This window comes from Triticum urartu, chromosome 1A (genome assembly GCF_056163025.1).
Source record: "Triticum urartu cultivar PI428250 chromosome 1A, HENAU_Tu73, whole genome shotgun sequence".
Taxonomy (NCBI): Eukaryota; Viridiplantae; Streptophyta; class Magnoliopsida; order Poales; family Poaceae; genus Triticum; species Triticum urartu.
This window is the reverse complement of record NC_141873.1, coordinates 511,432,282-511,454,657: the sequence shown is the minus strand read 5'-3', so window position 1 is coordinate 511,454,657 and position 22,376 is coordinate 511,432,282. Positions and strand designations below refer to the sequence as shown.

General features: G+C 40.8%; 1 pseudogene; it reads left to right on the top strand.

The window, feature by feature from the left end:
• The first annotated feature begins 910 nt into the window (after positions 1 to 910).
• LOC147992066 (uncharacterized) lies at positions 911 to 22,032 on the top strand (annotated as a pseudogene).
• Positions 22,033 to 22,376: the final 344 nt, after the last annotated feature.

Sequence of the window (22,376 nt, the reverse complement as noted above, 5' to 3'; positions counted from 1 at the left end):
AATATCTGTCACCTCCTGTCGGGTTCTCCGATCATGACTCCCCAAAAGAAGATTCCAAAGTAATAGTAAGACAAAATAACACAATCATCCAGCTATTAATTCAAGTATTTGATAAGCTAAAAAGTGTCCAAAGCAACAAATAAATTGTGCTATCATCATCTGGAATAGTTGCCTCTACTAGAAATATTAATTCAAAAAAATGGACGTATCTAAAGGCTTCCTTAGAAGAGACAAAACTCTCCAATTAGTAAGGCAAGATTCAAGACCTCTAGCCATGAAGCATAGATTATCATGCAAAGCTGATGATATTGATAGTATTGAAGAAGTTATAGATATACAAAGAGATCTAGAAAGATACCAGAAAGATACCCTAAGAAAAATAAAACCTCAACAAGTATATCACATGGGTATGTTTGAAAGTAAGAGTGGTCTATACAAAATATCTCGAGAAGTAGAATTAAGTGTGTTAACACATCCAGTAGATTTAAGAATTGTAAGCAAAAATATTGAAAATGAGCTAAAATATTGTGGTTATAAATATATTCATCAAGGCATGTATATCATAGGAGTCAAAGGTATGACAAGGAAGAAATTAGGTGCGAAGGTTTTGATAACTTTATTAGACAGAAGATGGGAATCTGTAGACAAAGCAGCATTAGGATTTTTGGAAGGAGACATGAATGAAAATATATTAATAACCTATATAGCTCCAGACCTAATGATGCCCATAAAAGAATTTATTGAAAAAATGAGTTTTGGTTTCCAAACTAAAGGTTATGAAGATTTTAAAGGAACAAATTTGCTAGTAAGCATAGAATTTATAGGAAGGCTCACTAATAGAAGTAGCTCCAGATATAGAGTAAATGTGAATGACGTAATTGATAGTATGCAATCAAAAGGTATAAAATTTATGAATCCTCTTTAAATTGGTTCTGAAGAAAGAGCTGGAGAAGAATGGAAGATAGGTGAATTAATAGAGAAAAAAGAATTAAAGCAACCTGAAAACTACATAAGCTATCAAAATTGTGAAGGAAGTAGCAGTATTCGATTTATGAACTATAAAGCTGCATCAATAGAAGACTCTGAATCTTTTATGTCAGAATCAGAAATTAATGATGATAAAAATAAAGGTATATCTGAATGCATGGAAAAGGCTGATTTAGATGATGAAATAATTCATTGGGAAAAGAAGCTAAAGCATATTGAATGGGAATATAGTCATTCTATGACAAAGGATTGGCCTAAAATTAGAGAAAGAGAACTATTTATCATTAGAGAAATTGCAAGGTTAAAGAAACTAAAAAATGATAAAAAGTTTGCCACAAGTAGTTCAACCATGGAAGATAAAATTATAGCATCTGCAGAAAGAAAAGCAAATGCTATTATTCATAAAAATGCTATCATTAATAATAATAATAAAGATAAGAATATTGTTCAAAAAGAAGAAGTCGTTAGTGAAGAAGATCAATGGGATATCAATAATAAGTTATTATTAGAAAGTTATGAGGAGGAGGAAGAATTAATAAAAGAAATGTGGTTAGAAGATGAAAGATATGATGATTCAGAACAAAATAGTGATTTCTACAACTCACTAGATGATGTGGGACTGCATAATTTAGACAATGCAATGGAAGCCATGGAAGTAGAAAATAGTGGTAAAAGAAGAAGGGGATATGGAGAATCATCTGTAAAAAGAGAAGGAGAGAGAGAGAGACCTACTAGATCAGCTGGACAATGGCCCCCAGAAAAAGATGACTATCAACCTACGTATATCCCTGGACAATATAGATATATGGGTACTAAAAGAAGAGATTTTGAAAAACCAGTGCAATTTCAAAATTATAAGAATGATGGAGCTATATTAAACCTAGCAGCTCATGATCCAATAGATTGGCCGAATATAATCAGCATATGGAAAGGTTTAATAGTGCAAAAATATATACAAAATCAGTATAATATAGGCACTAAGGTAGAAGATATGTTAACATATCTTGAAACATTTTTAGGAGAATCTGTAAAAGTTCTATGGGAACAATGGGTAGAGTCATACCCTAGTCAATATGAAGAATTAAAAAGGGCAGGAAGTAACCCTAATAACTTTGCGAATGTTATCTCAAATATGATCATAGAAGAAGATCCAGAATTAGGACATACCTCATTACAAAATGAAAGGTTAAGAGAAATAGAAAAATTAACATTAACTAGCTGGAAAGGTATAAAAGAATTTTCCCAGCATTATTTGTATAATGCTACTACTGCTAAACAAGGTTTTAATGTAGGTGTAGTAGAAAGATATTTTAATAAATTGCCTGATCCTCTAGGTTCCATAATATTTGAGGAGTATAAAAAGGAAACAGGAGGAAATGTAGTAAATATATCCCAAGCTATAACATTTGTTTTTAAACAATTAAGAAAGGTGTGTACTAGTATTCAAGCACAAAGATCTATGAAGAAATCAGATTACAATTTTTGCAATAACATTGTCCAAATACCACTAACATATGGAGAAGATAGGCATAGGAAAAACAAATACTCTAAGCCACAAAGGAGAGATAATAGAAATTTTAGAACAAAGAAAAGATATTTCTTAAGAAGGTCAGACAATAGAGCCCCATTCTTGCATAAAAGAAATGTAAGAAGATATAATCCTAAGAAAACATATGATAAAACATGTAGGTGTTTCATATGTAACTCTCCTGATCACCTAAGTAGAAATTCTCCTAATAAAGACCAGAAAAGATACTCTAGCAAATATGAAGAACAAGAGAGAGTATTTATTTATAGATAGCGTTAATGAAAATATATTAGTATGTGATGATGAAATAAAAGACGACGAGTCAATATATTCAATTATAGAGACAGATGAACTAGAAAATGAGGCTCCAGAATATGAATCGAGTGAAGATGAAATAGACCTAATAGATGAATTAGCCGGTTTAAAAATTGAAATGATGAACCAAGTAGATTGTGAACATGATTGGATTAGAGGAAAAGGTGATTATAACATAAAATGTGCTTTCTGTATATATTACCCAAGCCAAGATAATAGGTTCACATGTAGCTTGTGTTTAAAACAAGTATGTGCCTCATGTCTAAGAACCAATAATCAAAAGTGGAGACAAGAAATAGAATTAGAACCAGAAGAACAAATATTATCCAGTAGGGTTAGCAATTTAGAAAATAGAATAAATAAGCTACAAGCAGAACTAGAAACACTTAAAGATGAGTTACAAAATAGTAATAAGAAAGACAATAATGTTGCTGAAATCACGGAAATGAAAGAGCAAATGGTAACAGTAAGGGATAAAAAAGGAGACAAATTAATACAATTGAAAGATGCAATTACTAGTTTTGGAAACAAATATATTGTTCGATTACCGTTCAAAGAAGTGTTAGGAATAAGGATCCCAGTTAAGATTGTTCTAAAGCCAAATATTTCATATAAAATACTGGCACTATTAGATACTGGTTGCACTAAGAATATCATCCATGATAAATATTTTACGAGGTGTCCCGAAATAGTTGAAACTATAGATGATAATAAAGCTGAAGTATCTACTGATATGTCAGGAATAAAGAAGATCCATAATCAGCTAGCATATAATATTGAAGCTTACATAAATGGCACAAAATATATAATAGATGAAATTACAATAAGAGATTTGTCAGTAATAAATGATGACATGATAATAGGGTTAAGATTTTTACAACAATCTTTACAAACCACAATCATACATGAAGAAGGGGTAACATTTATCCCTTATCAAGATAATGTTCCATACATATCTGAAGTTAGAAAACAAAGAAAGTCCTTGCAAAATGTAGAAATATCTAATTTAGATGATGAATATAGCACAAGTCCGGATCCCCTTGAATTCTGTAAAGACGAAGAACTTAGTAAGACCATAGAAGAATACCATATAGAAAATACATGTACAGAATGCATTGGGTTACAATCATTCTCTCCAAATTGGTATAGAGATATAAAATCTAAAAACGATATAGATAAGATTGTGCAAAGACTAGAAAGCATACAAATTATTGGAGAAATACCAATGAAACATTGGGATAAGAACTCTATAGTTTGCAAAATAAATATCATAAATCCAGATTATATAATTAAGTTAGGACCAATAGAAGCTACTCCAAAGGATATTGAAGAATTCAAAATGCATATTGAAGAGTTATTAAAGTTAAAAGCTATAAGAGAAAGTAGAAGTCCTCATCGATCTGCTGCTTTTATAGTTAGAAATCATGCTGAATAAGTTAGAGGAAAATCTAGAATGGTAATTAATTTTAAAAGTCTTAATGATAATACAGTTGATGATGCATATAATATACCTAATAAGCAGGAATGGATTAATAGAATACAAGGAAGTAAATATTTCTCTAAATTCGATTTAAAGGCGGGATTTTGGCAAGTAAAAATGGCTGAAGAATCTATTCCCCGGACAGCATTTACTTGTCCACAAGGCCATTATGAATGGCTAGTAATGCCATTAGGTCTAAAGAATGCACCTGCACTATTTCAAAGAAAAATGCAAAGTATATTTAATGAGAATCAAGCATTTATATTGGTATATGTAGATGATTTGTTAGTTTTCTCAAAATCATACAAAGAGCATATAGCCCATCTTGAAGTGTTCTTTCGAAAGGTAGAACAAAATGGACTCATGCTATCCAAAAAGAAGATGGAAATTTGCAAAGAAAAAATAAATTTCCTTGGTCATGAAATAGGAGAAGGAAAAATATATCTACAAGAACATATTGCAAAGAAAAAATTAGACTTTCCTGATAATATGAGTGATAAAAAGGTTTTACAACAGTTCTTAGGAATTGTAAACTATGCGAGAAACTACATAGACAACTTAGCAAAATTAGCAGGACCTTTGTATGCTAAATTAAGGGAAAATGGTCAAAAATACTTCAATTCCGAAGATATAAAATTAGTAAAGGCCATCAAGGAAAAGGTCAAGAATTTAAAACCCCTAGAATTGCCTCTAGAAGACAATTATTTTGTAATTGAGACAGATGCATCTAAGGTAGGATGGGGTGCGATACTAAAACAAAAACCCAATAAATACACCCCAAAAGCAGATGAAAAAATATGCAGATATGCTTCGGGAAGTTACAAATTAAAGACGGTAAATAATATTGATAGGGAAATCCTTGCAGTTGTAAATGCAATAAATGCGTTTAGGCTATATCTAGGATTTAAAGAATTTACAATGCGAACATACTGTGAAGCTATATGTCGATATTACAATAAAATTAATAGTAAGAAAAGCTCAACCAGAAGATGGGTCTTATTTGAAGACACCATAGCTGGGAATGGTTACAAAGTTATTTTTTAGCATATTAAGGGGAAGGATAATACCTTACCTGACATATTTTCTCGTGCATCAAATTTGCAGAAATGAGGAAAGGATTATTCGCCAACAAGGATGAATATCTCTTCTTTGGAGAAGAAAATAGGCTGAAAATGTTTCAGCCAAATACATTCAATTTCAAGCCAAAACCCCATATCAAGCTTGATGAAGCTCAAAGATGCATATTGGATAATTTCTGGTTCCAATATACTCTCAAGAGAGAGGGAAAAGGATATTTTTTTATCAATTCTCAATAGTTTGGCAGAATATTTTAATGAATTAAACAAAAATTTGCCAAAGCCAGAAAAGATTGAAATACCAAAAGGAGAAACACTATATCTTATATTTGATGGAAATAAACCTGGAATATATTTGGAATGGGAAAATATAATGATTGAAAAAATAGATGCAAAAAGGAAAGGACAAGATTTAACATTCAAAAGATATTATAATATAGATGATGCCTTATTCCTGGCAAGAAAGGTATTTGGAACAGATTATTATATTGACCCAAAGGCTAAAGACTATATTCAAATGAAAAGAGGCATACCTGCTTCACCAACTCCCACAAAGGGGGAGGCATCAAGCTCTAAAAATATAAAGAAGGAAGAGCCTCCAAAATATAAGACATATCAAGAATGCCTTGTAAAGGGGCTTGACCCTTTAGACAGTGAATACATAGATCAAGAAATGGATAAAATATTTCAAGAATTTTCAAAAATAATAAAGAAAGAATTGAAAGAAAAAATATTAAAAGAATTAAGGCATGAAATGGACGAAAAATTTGAAGAAATAAAGAAAGAATGCGATCAAAAATATGATTTCAGTCTGTTAAACGATGATGATGATCATATGGACATAGCAGGGCACGGGCAGCGACCTGAATAAAGCGCAAATTGCCTATATTGATATTGCTATCAATTATTCGGGCACGGAGTACTATACCCGACCCGAATATTGATAGAAATCCCAAGAATAGATATTTTAAATATTGATAAGGTATTATCAATCATATGGGCAGGGAAGACCCCCTGTAAAAAAAGCAATGTTGAATATTTAAGCGAGTTAAATTAAAAATAAATAAAGCAATGCTGAATATTTAAGCAGCCTTGGCATGTATGTACGCATACACTGGCACATGGATTCTTAAAGGCAGAAGAAGCTCTGAAGGCTAATCGCTTGATGATCTGTATAGCCGAGGAGCAAAGACTGGTACACAGAGGCCAGCCAATTATTCACCGAGAGACAATGCCACGTGAAGAAAGCAAAGTTTCCTGAAGATTGAAGTTTGTCGGCACTCTCTCGCACTTTTCTATATTATTAGAAGGACACGCATGTAACCTAGTAGGACACGCGTGCATACTATTGTGTACTTTTCTATATTATTAGAAGGACACGCATGTACCCTAGAAGGACACGCGTGCATGCTATCGTGTAAAATAAGTGAAGGAAGGCTCCCGAAGGCCTCCCTCGCCACTATAAAAGGAGACGGTGGGCTCAAGAACACAGCAGAAGACGGAAGAGCGTGAAGCACTCAGAGCATCAAGACTCTCCACCAGAGTAGCATTTCCTTCGTAGTTTAGCCACCAACACTTCTAGTAGAATAGCCAAGAAGGCGCTTCGATCGCCAAGAGTTTGAAGGTAATTTCCTAGTTGAGTGTAATCCCTTCGGGGCCTCCCGAAAGGGAAAACCATATGTAAATTATGTTGTGGAAATGATGTAGTTTCTTGGTTCACTTGGTATTTTTATTATGAATTTATGGGACGAGTTCTTATGCTAGGGATCCTATAGGAGAAACCTCTGCATGTGTAGTGCTCTGTGTAGCCCAGAGTGGCGTTTGAATGAGAACCTTGTGGCCGTAGAGAAGTGTTCCCTTCGGGTGGAACTGCCTGGGAAGACGATAGGAATGTACCCCATAAATTTGCAATTAAAACTGCTAAGTGAACGTAATTAGCTTCATCTGATACAACATAATGATAAATATGGTGAGTATTGAGTAGGATTTTACACCTCTGCGCACACCGTCGGACTTGTTGGCCTCGCAAGCCCAAAATAGATCCTGCAACAAATACATAATCAAGTTAGAACGTGAAGGTAATCATGTTGAATTAAATATTGCTGTGAATAGTGAAATACTATTCCAAATAGTGTATTCAATAGTGGAGCACTATTGTGAATAGTGCCCTACCTAGTGAATAGTAAATACTATTCAAGATAAAAAGCATACCTGTCTACCACCTTCACCTAATCCCAAATCAACCTAATCACATATTAAGCTAAATAAGTTGTATTAATTTTATAATAAATTAATTTATATATATATATATATATAACTATAATTTATTTTGCTTCCTCCTGGTTTCCTGACATCACGGTCCCACACCATTGTCAACCTATGTAGTACTCCCTCCTTTTTGGTTTATAGGGCTTATCTCAAAATTTTAGTTTTTCTATTTTATAAGGCTCAATTTGGTTGTTCCCCATCACATGTTCAGACTTTAAGGCGCATTAAATCATTGCATGCAAGTATTAAGAGAAAACTGACCAATGCATGCACTTTATGCATGCATGCATTGCAATTAATGCATTCGTAAACATAATTTTTTAAGGAAAACAAGAGCATTAATTGGGTGCTTTTGCAAACTACAAAAAATATTCCACCACTCATCATCTACCTTGGTTGGTGAGATTTTTGAATTGAGCCTTATAAACCGAAAAGGAGGGAGTAGTCAATAAATGAGAGAATTGCACAAGAAGCGGCCGACAGCTGGGACCAAGCAGCTCGAGCAGTATTTGTGTTTTTGAGGTGTGAGCACTGCAGAATTTATCGATGTTTAGCCCAGATATTAATTTTCCTCCTCTAAACAACAACGAAAACATCACTGCAGGTATTAACTGGGCGGGATGTGGCCCGTCTAGCCCAGGCCAGATATCCAGTCCAGATATTAATTTTTTTCAAGCTGAAAATGACTAGCCCAGCTATACTTTTTTTAGGAATACCCAGGCAAGGTCAAGTTGTTATTCTCCGCCCCCCTGGGCTGCAAATCTTTCCTAGGAGGGATGCATTAGGCTTAACAAGAAAATGGGCTTTAAGAAATAACAAATGGGATGTAATTATAAAAGCTGGGCACTAACTATGAAAAAATGCACCAAACACGTGATTACTTTATAAAATATTATTTTTGATATTGAAAATTTTAATTTCATTAATTGTTGCGAGCGCAATGTTTCGTTGGATTTTTACGTAATATAAATTTATATTGAAATTGTATTTAATCTGACTAGAAATTTCGGAATAAAAATATTTCAGATCCCATCAAAATATGGGAAATTTTATTGAATTCTATTTTGAACGGTTGATTGAAATGGGCTGTACTTTTAACAAACTGTAAATGGGCTGTAGTAAATTCCATTAGAATTCAAAAATGGGCTACACATTCTTACAAATCTCAAATGGGCTATAAGTTCTCTACCACACACTTCTGGCCTTACTAAGTTGACGCGTCCCCTAAAAAAATAGAGTTGACGCGTATGCAAGGCTTTGTCAACTTATAGTCAACACACGATTCTAGTAGCAGTGGTCGTTGGATGTCCATCCAACGGATGTCGTGCTTCTTCTTCAATCTCGGATATTTTAGCTTCACTCGCCCAAAAAATGATTCCTTCCCCTGACATCTGGGGCGCATCATTTCGGAAGCTGACCTGTGGGCCTACTAAGTTGATGTACCAAGGGCTTTGTCAACTTAGTCAATATAAACGATTCTAGCTGCAGTGATCGTACGATGTCCATCCAACGACCGTCGTGCTTCTTCAACCTCTGATCTTCTTTTGCTCCAGCCGCCCAAAGCAGCGCCGGTCGTGTCGCCTGCTCCTGCCTCCCATGGCCGGCTGTGCTGCCGCGAAGGCCTCACCGCCCCCTACTACTCCCACCACTGGCCAGGCCATCCCTCCACTCACCCATACCCCCTGTTATTCTGCGGCGACGGCAGCGTAGCCGAACCAGTAAACCCTCGTACTCCTCTCCGTGTGTGCATCCACTGCCGCGTCTTCCCCGACTCCGCGTCGTCCCCTTCCTAGGCCTCGCCGTCGTCCACCGCCCTGGTACTCTCGGTGCGGCATGGTCAACATGGTCAGGGAACGACTTCCATCGGACGTGGACTGTACGTGGAGAGGCTGACAACTGGGTCCACGGCAGCCGCAAGGAAGTGCCTCCTTATTATGCACAAAATAATTATTCCTCCACCTGACAGCGGGGACCCACCGGACGGGCCATCGTATTTCACGAAAAAAGGATTCGCCCCCTGACTGCTGGGACCCACGAGCTACATCTTTGCATGCAAGGAAGTGCGTCCGGGAAAAAAATGATTCGCCCCCCTGACTGCTGAGACCCACCAGCTACATCTTCGCACGCAAGGAAGTGCGTCCGAAAAAAACGATTCGCCCCCCGACTGCTGGGATCCACTAGCTACATCTTCGCACGCAAGGAAGTGCGTCCGGACAAAAAAAATGATTTGCCCCCCTGACTGCTGGGACCCAGCAGCTACACCTTCGCATGCAAGGAAGTGCGTCCGAGGAAAAAAACAAAACAATTCGCCCCCCTGACTGCTGGGACCCACCAGCTACATCTTCGCAGGCAAGGAAGTGACTGGCAGTCGGGACCCACCTGGTCGAAGCATACGTAGCGTTGTCATTCTAGTCGCAAACATGTACATACATACTGGTCAATGTAGAGGCACGCACGTGTCATAGTAGAGGCGTGCACATGTCGTAGTAGAGGCGCGCACATAGCATGTACACGTACGTACAGCGGCCAGGGTGCAGGAAAGAAATACGGCCACGTATGTGTACATACGGGCGGGGTCTCAAACGCCTACTCGCGCATACGTACGGCCAGGGCTCGTGTACATGGCTGGGTCGGAACGGAGAAACAGCGTCGTCGTCGTGTTCATGGGGAGGCAACGGAATGCGTCGTGTTCATGGGGAGGCAACGGAATGCATCGTGTTCATGGGGAGGCAACGGAATGCGTCGTGTTCATCGGGAGGCAACGGAATGCGTGGGAGCCAACCGGCTGGGTCGGAATGGAATGTGTGGTCGTGTTCATAGGGAGGGCTTGGACGGAATAGGCGATGGAAACGAGGCCTGGCGTACCGCAGAATGGAGGAAACGGACCTCCTACGGTCGAAACGGGGATCCTGTTGATCGGGAGGGGTGTGGCGTACCGCAAAACAGAGGAAACGGACCTCCTACGGTCGAAATGGAGGTCCTGTTGATCGGGAGGGGTGTGGCATACCGCAAAACGGACGAAACGGACCTCCTACGGTCGAAACGGGGGTCCTGTTCATCGAGAGGGGTGTGGCGTACCGCAAAACGGGACTCCACGGGATACTGTTCATCTCCACCGTCGACCTCCTCCAGCCTCCACGGGCTCCTGTTCATCCAGCCTCCACCGCGCGCTACTCCACTGGCTACTGTTCAACCACCCGTCCACCGTCTACTGTTCATCCACCACCCCTCCACGGGCACCCCTCCACCGTCTACTGTTCATCCAGCCCTCCACCACACCACAGGTCCTGTTCATCCAGAGGCAACGCCACCGCTCACTGTTCATCCAACCCCCCCCCCCCCACAACGCTCACTGTTCATCCAATCGATCGGCTTCAGTTAGCAGCAGTAGCGAAGGAATCGCTTGATCGGGTTCAGTTAACAGCCATCGATCGATCGCTCAGGTTCAGTAATGTGTAGCCTGCAGTGCAATCGCTCGGGTTCAGTTAGAGCCCAACGCCTCGCTCGGGTTCAGTTAGAGCCAATGCCTCGCACACACGCGCGTACTGTACGAGAGAAACGCGCATCGCTCGGCCCCCGACCTCCCACCGTAACCGGGAACTCCCCGAAATTTTCCTCGCTCTCACTTCTACCACAGTTTTTTCCGTCATGGACGGCCCAAAGAATGTCATGTAGCTGTGTCTCCGGCCCGCCCAGGACGAAAAGCCCATTTTCTGTCATGATTTTTTGTCATAGAAGTAGGAGCCCACCACATCTATGATGATACCGGGTTTTGTCACAATTATCGTCATAGAAGTGTCATATGTATGACAGAAATTTTTTTTTGTTCAGCCCAAAATGTCACGGATGTGTCTTTTTTTGTAGTGTATGAACCCTAGGCCTTGTTTCCTAGCATTGCAATACGTTTACGCTCACTTTTATCATTAGTTACCTTACTGTTTTTATATTTTCAGATTACAAATACCCATATCTACTATCCATATACCACTTGTATCACCATCTCTTCGCCGAACTAGTGCATCTATACAATTTACCATTGTATTGGGTGTGTTGGGGACACAAGAGACTCTTTGTTATTTGGTTGCAAGGTTGCTTGAGAGAGTCCATCTTCATCCTACGCCTCCTACGGATTGATAAACTTTAGGTCATCCACTTGAGGGAAATTTTCTACTGTCCTACAAACATCTGCACTTGGAGGCCCAGCAACGTCTACAAGAAGAAGGTTGTGTAGTAGACATCAATAGTTCATCACGAAGCTTTTGTAGCTTGGTGGCAGTGATTGAAGAACTCTATCAATGACACTATCAACAGGAAGGTTAACTCTCAGTTGAGTCAAGTGGTTATGGTACCCAGACATTCTGAGTATATGTTCACTGACAGAACTATTCTCCTCCATCTTGTAGCTGCAGAACTTATTGGAGACTTCATATCTCTCAACCCGGGCATTTGCTTGAAATATTAACTTCAACTCCTGGAACATCTCATATGCTCCATGATGTTCAAAACGTCGTTGAAGTCCCGGTTCTAAGCCGTAAAGCATGGCACACTGAACTATCGAGTAGTCATCAGTTTTGCTCTGCCAGACGTTCATAACATCTGGCGTTGCTCCCGCGGCGGGTTTGGCACCTACCGGTGCTTCCAGGATGTAATTCTTCTGTGCAGCAATGAGGATAATCCTCAAGTTACGGACCCAGTCCGTGTAATTGCTACCATCATCTTTCAACTTTGCTTTCTCAAGGAACGCATTAAAAATTAATGGAACAACAGCACGGGCCATCTATCTACAACAACATAGACAAGCAAAATACTATCAGGTACTAAGTTCATGATAAATTAAGGTTCAATTAATCATATTTAAGAACTCCCACTTAGATAGACATCCCTCTAATCATCTAAGTTATCACGTGATCCAAATCAACTAAACCATGACCGATCATCACGTGAAATTGAGTAGTTTTCAATGGTGAACATCACTATGTTGATCATATCTACTATATGATTCACGCTCGACCTTTCGGTCTCAGTGTTTCGAGGTCATATCTGTGTATGCTAGGCTCGTCAAGTTTAACCCCAGTATTTTTGCGTGTGCAAAACTGGCTTGCACCCGTTGTATGTGAACGTAGAGTTTATCACACCCGATCATCATGTGGTGTCTCGGCACGATGAACTTTGGCAACAGTGCATACTCAGGGAGAACACTTGTACCTTGAAATTTGGTGAGAGATCATCTTATAATGCTACCGTCAATCAAGCAGAATAAGATGCATAAAGGATAAACATCACATGCAATCAGTATAAGTGATATGATATGGCCATCATCATCTTGTGCCTGTGATCTCCATCTCCAAAGCACCGTCATGATCACCATCGTCACTGGCTTGACACCTTGATCTCCATCGAAGCATCGTTGCCATCACGCCAACTATTGCCTCCACGACTATCGCTACCGCTTAGTGATAAAGTAAAGCAATTACATGGCGATTGAATTTCATACAATAAAGCGACAACCATATGGCTCCTGCCAGTTGCCGATAACTGTGTTACAAAACATGATCATCTCATACAATAAAATTTAGCATCATGTCTTGACCATATCACATCACAACATGCCCTGCAAAAACAAGTTAGACGTCCTCTACTTTGTTGTTGCAAGTTTTATGTGGCTGCTACGGGCTGAGCAAGAACCGTTCTTACCTACGCATCAAAAACCACAACACGGTATAGTGGTTGCTTTTTTATCTTCAAAAAGAACCCTGTTCATTGAATCCTATTCAACTAAAGCAGGAGAAACAGACACCCACTAGCCACCTGTGTGCGAAGCACGTCGGTAGAACCAGTCTCGCATAAGCGTACGCGTAATGTCGGTCTGGGCCGCTTCATCCAACAATGTCGTTGAATCAAGGATCAACTAGTGACGGCAAGCAATATGTATATACCCACACCCACAACTCCTTTGTGCTCTACTCATGCATATAACATCTACGCATAAACCTGGCTTGGATGCCACTATTGAGGAACGTAGTAATTTCAAAATTTTCCTACGCACACGCAAGATCATGGTGATGCATAGCAACGAAAGGGGGGAGTATCGTCCACGTACCCTCGTAGACCGTAAGCAGAAGCGTTATGAAAACGTGGTTGATGTAGTCGAACGTCTTCACGATCAGACTGATCCAAGTACCGAACGCACGGCACCTCCGAGTTCAGCACACGTTCAGCTCGATGACGTCCCACGAACTCCGATGCAGCAGAGCTTCACGGGAGAGTTCCGTCAGCACGACGACGTGATGACGGTGATGATGTTGCTATCGACGCAGGGCTTCGCCTAAGCACCGCTACGATATGATCGAGGTGGATTATGGTGGAGGGGGGGGCACTGCACACGGCTTGGAACAATCAACTTGTGTGTCTTTGGGTGCCCCCCCCCCCCCGCCCCGTATATAAAGGAGCAAGGAGGGAGGGCGGCCAGCCTTGGTGCACCCCGAGGAGAGGAGGAATCCTCTTCCTACTAGGAAGAGGATTCATCCTTTCCTAGTCCAACTAGGAAGAGGGAAGGGGGAAGGAAAGATAGGGAGAGGGAGAGGGAAAGAGGGGTTGCGCCCCCCTCCCTAGTCCAATTCAGACTCCCCATGGGAGGGGGCGTGCCACCTCCTGGGCTGCAGCCCTCTCTCGCCCCTCAGGCCCACTAAGGCCCAATACTTCCCCGGGGGGTTTCGGTAACCCCTCCGGCGCTCCGGTTTTATCCGAAATCATCTGGGACACTTCTGGTGTCCGAATATAGCCGTCCAATATATCAATCTTTACGTCTCGACCATTTTGAGACTCCTCGTCATGTCCGTGATCACATATGGGACTCCGAACTACCTTCGGTACATCAAAACACATAAACTCATAATACCGATCGTCACCAAACTTTAAGCGTGCGGACCCTACGGGTTCGAGAACTATGTAGACATGACCGAGACTAGTCTCCGGTCAATAACCAATAGCGGAACCTAGATGCTCATATTGGTTCATACATATTCTACGAAGATCTTTATCGGTCAACCCGCATAACAACATACGTTGTTCCCTTTATCATCGGTATGTTACTTGCCCGAGATTCGATCATCGGTATCTCAATACCTAGTTCAATCTCGTTACTGGCGAGTCTCTTTACTCGTTTCCGTAATGCATCATCCCGCAACTAACTCATTAGTTGCATTTCTTGCAAGGCTTATAGTGATGTGCATTACCGAGAGGGCCCAGAGATACCTCTCCGACAATCGGAGTGGCAAATCCTAATCTTGGTATATGCCAACTCAACAAGTACCATCGGAGACACCTGTAGAGCACATTTATAATCACCCAGTTACGTTGTGATGTTTGGTAGCACACAAAGTGTTCCTCCGGTAATCGGGAGTTGCATAATATCATAGTCATAGGAACATGTATAAGTCATGAAGAAAGCAATAGCAGTAAACTAAAACGATCAAGTGCTAAGCTAACGGAATAGGTCAAGTCAATCACATCATTCTTCTAATGATGTGATCCCGTTTATCAAATGACAACTCATGCCTATGGTTAGGAAACATAACCATCTTTGATCAACGAGCTAGTCAAGTAGAGGCATACTAGTGACACTTTGTTTGTCTATGTATTCACACATGTATTATGTTTCCGGTTAATACAATTCTAGCATGAATAATAAACATTTATCATGAAATAAGGAAATAAATAATAACTTTATTATTGCCTCTAGGGCATATTTCCTTCACTAACGTCCTCCTAAATTGAATATTGAGAGGATTGGACTGTAATACTGTTGCAACGTAAGCATCTCTTCGCTGAACAATATTATAGAGAGAAGGATATTGGAGTGCAAGGGGCATCTCCCCTAACCATGTATCCTCCTAGAATCTCGTGGTAGTACCATTTCCAATTATAAATTTTGTCCTGTTGAAAAAGACTGATTTCACTCTCATCAATCCCTTCGAAAATGGTGAATCGGTCGGCCTAAAAATTACGCAGAATCTGGGCCCATGTGGCATCGATCTCTACAGATAGCTTATACAACCACTTGCTGAGAAGACATCTGTTCTTCACCTCTAAATTTTCAATGTCGAGACCCCCTTGGTCTTTTGGCCTACAAATGATATCCCATTTGGCGAGTCTGTATTTTCGTTTTAACTCGTCACTCTGCCAGAAAAAGCGCGATCTATAGAAATCTAGCCTTTTCAAACTCCAACTTGTACCTCAAAAAAGGACAAGAGAAACATAGGCATACTCGTGAGTACCGAGTTAATGAGAATTAGTCGGCCTCCGTATGACATAAGTTTGCCCTTCTAGCAACTTAGTTTCTTTTCAAATCGATCCTCTATGCACTTCCATTCTTTATTAGAAAGCTTGCGATGGTGGATTGGTATACCCAAATACGTGAAGGGTAAAGACCCCAATTCACACATGAACAACTGTTTGTAAGCTTCTTGTTCGTCTTTAGATCTTCCAAAGCAAAACAATTCACTTTTATGGAAGTTAATCTTTAACCCCGACAGTTGTTCGAATAAGCATAACACAAGCTTCATGTTTATTGCTTTTGCCAAATCATGCTCCATGAAGATGATAGTATCATGAGCATACTGTAGGATAGACACTCCTCCATCTACTAAATGCGGGAGGAGGCCACCTACTTGGCCATTATCCTTAGCTCTTCCTATTAGGATTGTCAACATGCCGACCACTATGTTGAACAGAATCGGTAACATTGGGTCTCCTTGCCTTAGACCCTTGTGTGTCTGGAAATAATGACCTATGTCATCATTCACTTTGATCCCTACACTCCCTTTTTGCGTGAAAGAATCTACCTGATTTCTCCAGGACTGATCGAATCATTTCATACGCAGGGCCTGCTGAAGAAAAGGCCATTTTACTTTATCGTACGCTTTTCCAAAATCCACTTTAAAAACCACCCCATCTAGTTTCTTTGTGTGGATTTCATGGAGCATTTCATGTAGGACCACAACCCCTTCTAGGATGTTTCTGTCTGGCATGAAAGCAGATTGAGACGGCTGCACCACAGAATGCACAATCTGCGTAAGCCTATTAGTCCAACCTTGGTGAAAATTTTAAAGCTAACATTAAGAAGATAGATCGGCCTGAACTACTCAAATCCGTACGGCCTCTGTTTTCTTAGGAAGCAATGTAATCGTTCCGAAATTCAAGTGAAATAGCTGGAACTGTCCAGAGAATAAATCATGGAACATCGGGAGCAATTCACCCTTAATGATGTGCCAACACTTTTTATAAAACTCCACCGGAAACCCATCCGGCCCCGATGCTTTATTATTTTTCATTTGTGAGATTGCCTCAAACACCTCTTTCTCTGAAAATGGGGCGGTCAAAATATCGTTCTCATCCTCTGTGAGTTGAGGAACATCCTCAACCCTCGACTCATCCAAGGATACGAAATTATCCTCAAATGGCCCAAACAGCTGTTTATAGTAATTGGTGATGTATAATTTTAGATTCTCCTGCCCTAAAATCGTCCCTTCATCTTGCTCGAGCTGAAAGATTCTCTTCTTTCGATGCTTGCCATTCGCAATCATATGGAAGAATTGAGTGTTATCATCCCCTTGGACGATTTTTCAAACTTTAGCTCGAAGTGCCCACTTCAATTCCTCCTCTCGTAGCAGTTCTTTCAATCTCATTTCCGCCTCCACTTTAGTTTCCAGCTCCCTGGTATCTAGAATGGAGGACTCGGCTTTTAAATCTAGGGATTGAATAAGTAGAAGGAGCCTTTCCTTTTCAACTTTATATATCCCACTCAAATGTTTGGCCCAACCACGTAAGAACTGTCTTAGGTGCCTAATCTTATTCTGCCATCTTTCAACATTCGACCTCCCTCCTAAATCTTTAGCCCATTCTCTTGCTATTAGATCCAGGAACCCTTCTCTTTCAAACCATGCTAATTCGAATGAAAAAGTGTTCTTGTTTCCCACGTGAGTTGCCTCTCCAGAGTTAACCAGCAATGGGGTATGGTCAGAGATCGCGCGTGATAACGCTTGGACCGTCACCAGGGGAAACTTCTGCTCCCATTCGACGCTAGCGAGGACACGATCGAGCTTCTCAAACGTCGGGATTGGTAACGTATTGGCCCAAGTAAATTTTCTACCGGAAAGCTCGATCTCTCTAAGATCTAAACTTTCAATGATTGTATTAAACATAAACGACCATCTGTCGTCAAAGTTATCATTATTTTTTTCCTTCCATCTTAGAATAATGTTAAAATCGCCCCCAACTAGAATTGGGAACTACTCGCTACCGCAAATACGGACATGATCCACCAAAAATCTGGTTTGAATTCAGGCTGCGCGGCGCCATACACCGCCACCAAAGCCCAATTAAACCCATCGGCCTTCGATCTGACCCGAAACTTAACCGCAAAATCTCCCATGACCAGATTCCGGACTTCCAACATAACGCATTTAACCCCAAGTAAAATCCCACCGGATCTTTCTCTTGGAGGTAGGCAATGCCAATCGAAATCAACACCTCCCGTTAAAGTACTAAGAAAGTACTGGGGGTAGAATTGTCCCTTCCAGTTTTGGAGAGGGCGATAAATCAACTTGTGTTCTATAGAAGCATCCGCTAGAAATCTTCTTTTAGCCAAGTCTGTAAGACCTCTGCTATTCTAAAAGTTTCCTTTCATATTTCATCATGAAATTTTTTGGTGGTCCGGATCCTAACACTTCTAGCACAGCCGAAGCCGGATAAATCTTTTGTTTCCACTTGCGTTTAGACTTGTTTTGGTCCTCTACCCGGTCCTCACAACCGAGCTCAGTGGGCCTAACCACCTGAGTATCTGCAAGAGTGGAATCCCTTGGGGAAATAGAACACTCATGAATGGAGCTACATGGAGAATGGATGTTTCTGCCTTATACCAGTGACTTCGATTTTTAGTGAACTGTTGATTCATCTTTTCGGATATCTCTGCTTGAGCACCACCAGATTTGTACTGTATAAATGTAGCGTAGGTTTAGTTTTTGGACGCTCCTACGGAGCGCACGCACGCTATGCAGGCTGATCTCGTGGCCGGCAGATAGGGAAAGTGCCTCCTGTCTGGTCCCCACCCATGTGCTAAAAAAGGCAGGTACACCTTCCCTTGTCGTTGCCACGTCCTGACACCCATCCATCCATCGATGTAAGAGGAAGGCGAAGAGTGGACCTTTTATGTTATGTTCGTTTCTAAATATAAGTTCTTTTAAAGATTTTAATAAGGACTACACCTGTCCATCCATCCATCGTGGCATTGCGATGGTTCAGGAGAGATAGCCATAATCGCTGGTGCATGAATGTTGCCACTTGTAGAGTTGGGTGTTACGAGTACGAAGTGCAGGAATGGAGCTACGAGGAGAACCGATGTTAGTGCCTTGTAGTGACTCTGAGTTTTAGGGGGCTGCTGGTTGATCTTTTCAGCTATCTCTGCTTGAGCACCACTAGATTTCTTTGAGGAACAAACTGGTTTTTTAACATATAGCAGTACTAGAACTGTGTACGTTTTTGGCCGCAAATGTAGTGTAGGTTTAATATATTTTTTGCACATTGATCCCAAATTCATTTGTATTTTTGGACGCAAATGTAGTGCAAGTTTGAGAAACCAACTACTCCTATATGCATGAGCGGCTCTATCCGAGACCGGGAGCCGCTCATTGTCGCTCGCGCTAAAAAGACTTATATTTAGGAACGGAGGTTGTAGAAGGCATCCCTTCCTTGAAATTATTTAATGTTGTGCTTGGTGTATAAATACATGCGTAAGAAGTATACAGATAAATTGTAAGAAATTTCTGTAAACATAAATCTCTGGCGCAGGCTCGGATGCTCCACACTAAGCATTGATTTTTTTAGATAAAATTATGGTGTATTTATGCCCTGCAGGAATGTAGATATTAATCAGGTGATGATGATCTAATGACGTGTTCTTTTCTCTTGTTAAGTGGGACAAGGGGTCCATAATTAACATGTTACCATCCGTCTCTTAATTTTGGATTTTTTTTGCTATTATGTTGTTTTTGTTTCCGATGTGCAATGAAAGAACAAAGACCATTTGAGCTCAGTTAAACATCAAGGAGCGGGTTGCACGACCTACAAAGCATGTTTGCCCGTTGAGAGAGAGAACGTTCATACATGTTACAAAAAATTATATCATTGCAAACTATGTTCAAATATGAATCCAGTGATATAATTTTTATTGACATGCACTAACATTTTATTGGTTAAATCTTTGATCAAAATTTTGCACCAATTGTAAAAGGCATCAATAAACCAGAACGGAGGTAGTAAGAGAAAGGCGTAGAGTGGCCCTTTCATGTTTGGTCCGACTATTACATAGTTATTAATCCTTTCAACACGTTGGTGAAACATTTCTTTTGCAGGTGACTTTGGTGAAACATTAATTACTAGTTATACTCCCTCCATCTGAAACTGGTGAAGTAGTATTTTTTTTGTCTCCTGCTAACTACTAGTAAGTTTGTACGTGCAACGCACGTCTCAACTACCAGTAAACAAGTACCAAAATAATTGTATAATTTTACATCTTTTTCGATCATTATACAAGTTTTTGAACCAATAATATTGTTTGTTGGGCTGAAAACAAAATAAATCACATGGACGAACTGAACCAATCATCACTATCATTGTCAAGTTCATGCTCTCGGTAGTCCAACAACTCATCCAAAGATGATAACTTAAGGGCTTGTAAAAAAATGTAATCTTCATTGCAAGAAAACAGTAATGTTCAAATATACAAAATCTTCCGAACATCAAAAGAGAAAAAATACTACCATATGCTCCATGTATCCATCATTTTTTTTCATGTGTACAGTGATGAACTTCCATAAAACAAAACAAATAAAAAGGAAGACTATCAACCAATAATCAATCAAAAACAGTGCCTTAATTGCAGGGTATAACCTGAGCTTTCCCTTGGTTAGTACCTACAGCTCGGTGAAAGCCACGCTCCATCCAACTAATAACTGAACAAATGAGTGTCATCCAAATCTCATGGCTCATTTTTGTGGTGCATTTATAAGCGGAAAACGTTACTTGTACAGCCACTCTTCGGTCTAAAGCAACAAGATGGGGATCAGCGCCACTATGGATCATCTAAAATGCCACAGACCCAATCTTTAGTTTAGGCTGAGGATACTTGACGTCTCTTTGTTCGGCACCGCTCTGAGCCTTACTGGATTTAGTCCTAAGATCTAAAACTAATAATCCGGGAATAATTCCTATTGGCCTAGCACCAAGAGCAAAGGCATGTGTATGTGAAAATCTTCTGAATGAAATTGATAAACTAATTTGCACCAATTAATGCACACCATGTCACAAATAAATGGTTAAGTGCCACGTCCAAAAATACCATTTGGTAGAAGTATGCCCCTAACATGAAAACACAAAACATTAGATGATATTTCTCCCAAAGCTTTTGCTTGTTTTATGAATAGGAAGTTAAGGATATCTCGAGCATGGTGTTATACCACATCACAGAACACATTTTCAAGTGCAATTTGGCACAGTTTTGTGACACCACTCAAACTGAAAGTGTAAGAAAATGCCACCAAAGTACACCACCAATGCACAATTTTCAAGAGCAATTTGGCACAGTTGTTCAAGTATAACTTTTACAAAAAACATAAGTGAATCGTCTCAATTTTTGAAATTTAAATGATGGCTCGACTAAAAAAGTGCTTCTTGATCTGGGCACCACTTCTCTGAAAATTTTCCTTTCCATTCAGCTAACCATGACATATTTGACTGAACTTGATGTCTGCAAGTAGAAATAAAGTGCATATAGGATTTAACCTTTGTGTTTGCCCTAATAAGATAGCATCATGCATCTGTTCATTTGATCAGCAGAGGGGTGTCCCTGGAGCCTAGAGCACCACGGCTGCAGCACATGTCACTGCACAAATGTAGTAGTGGTGCTGATCAGACAGAAGCATAGGCAAGGTACTGAGAAAGAGGAGGTCGAACTGAGTGAATGACGCAGACATAGAAGGTAGGAATACCTCGACCATCTCCTCCGGAATCCATCTGCCTTCCCACCATGGATCTACGTTCCCACCGTAGTGCCACAGCTGCTGGCGAAGGGGCATCGCTGCAGCCGTTGTGCTGCTAATCGGTGGCTGCCTGGTGCCCCCAACGCCGTCTCCTTCCCTCATGAGGCGTCGGCCGGCGGCAACAATGACGTGGCGGCGGGCGGTGGTGAAGCAGCCGGCACGATCTGCGGCGGGCGGGTCTCGCACGGGGATCCAGCAGAGTTGCGGTGGTCGAGGGAGGCAGCGCAGATCGCGAAACGGCAGGGGGGGCTCCGCGCCGCCATGCCGCGGGCACAGGCGTGACTGTTCGTGGGCAGCGACGGGTGGGGAGGTGCATGGCCAGGCCTGACCCGCGGTGCCGCGTGAGCGAGGAGGCGTGGCGCCTGTTCATCGGCAGGCATGTGTGCACCGCGCCAAGGGTGCTTGCTGGGCGGCGCAAACGGGGTGGCGCGTGCAAGGACGATGAGGGTAGTTGGAAGATGAGGAGAAGATAGCAGGACGCGATGACGGGATTCGTCCGGAGAAATCGCGTCCGCGGTTCCGCACTCCACAACAGCCAGATATTTGCTGGACGTCCCACGTCCATAAATCAAGGAACACTACGTTTAATCTTCACGTCCATAAATCAAGGAACATTACGTTTAATC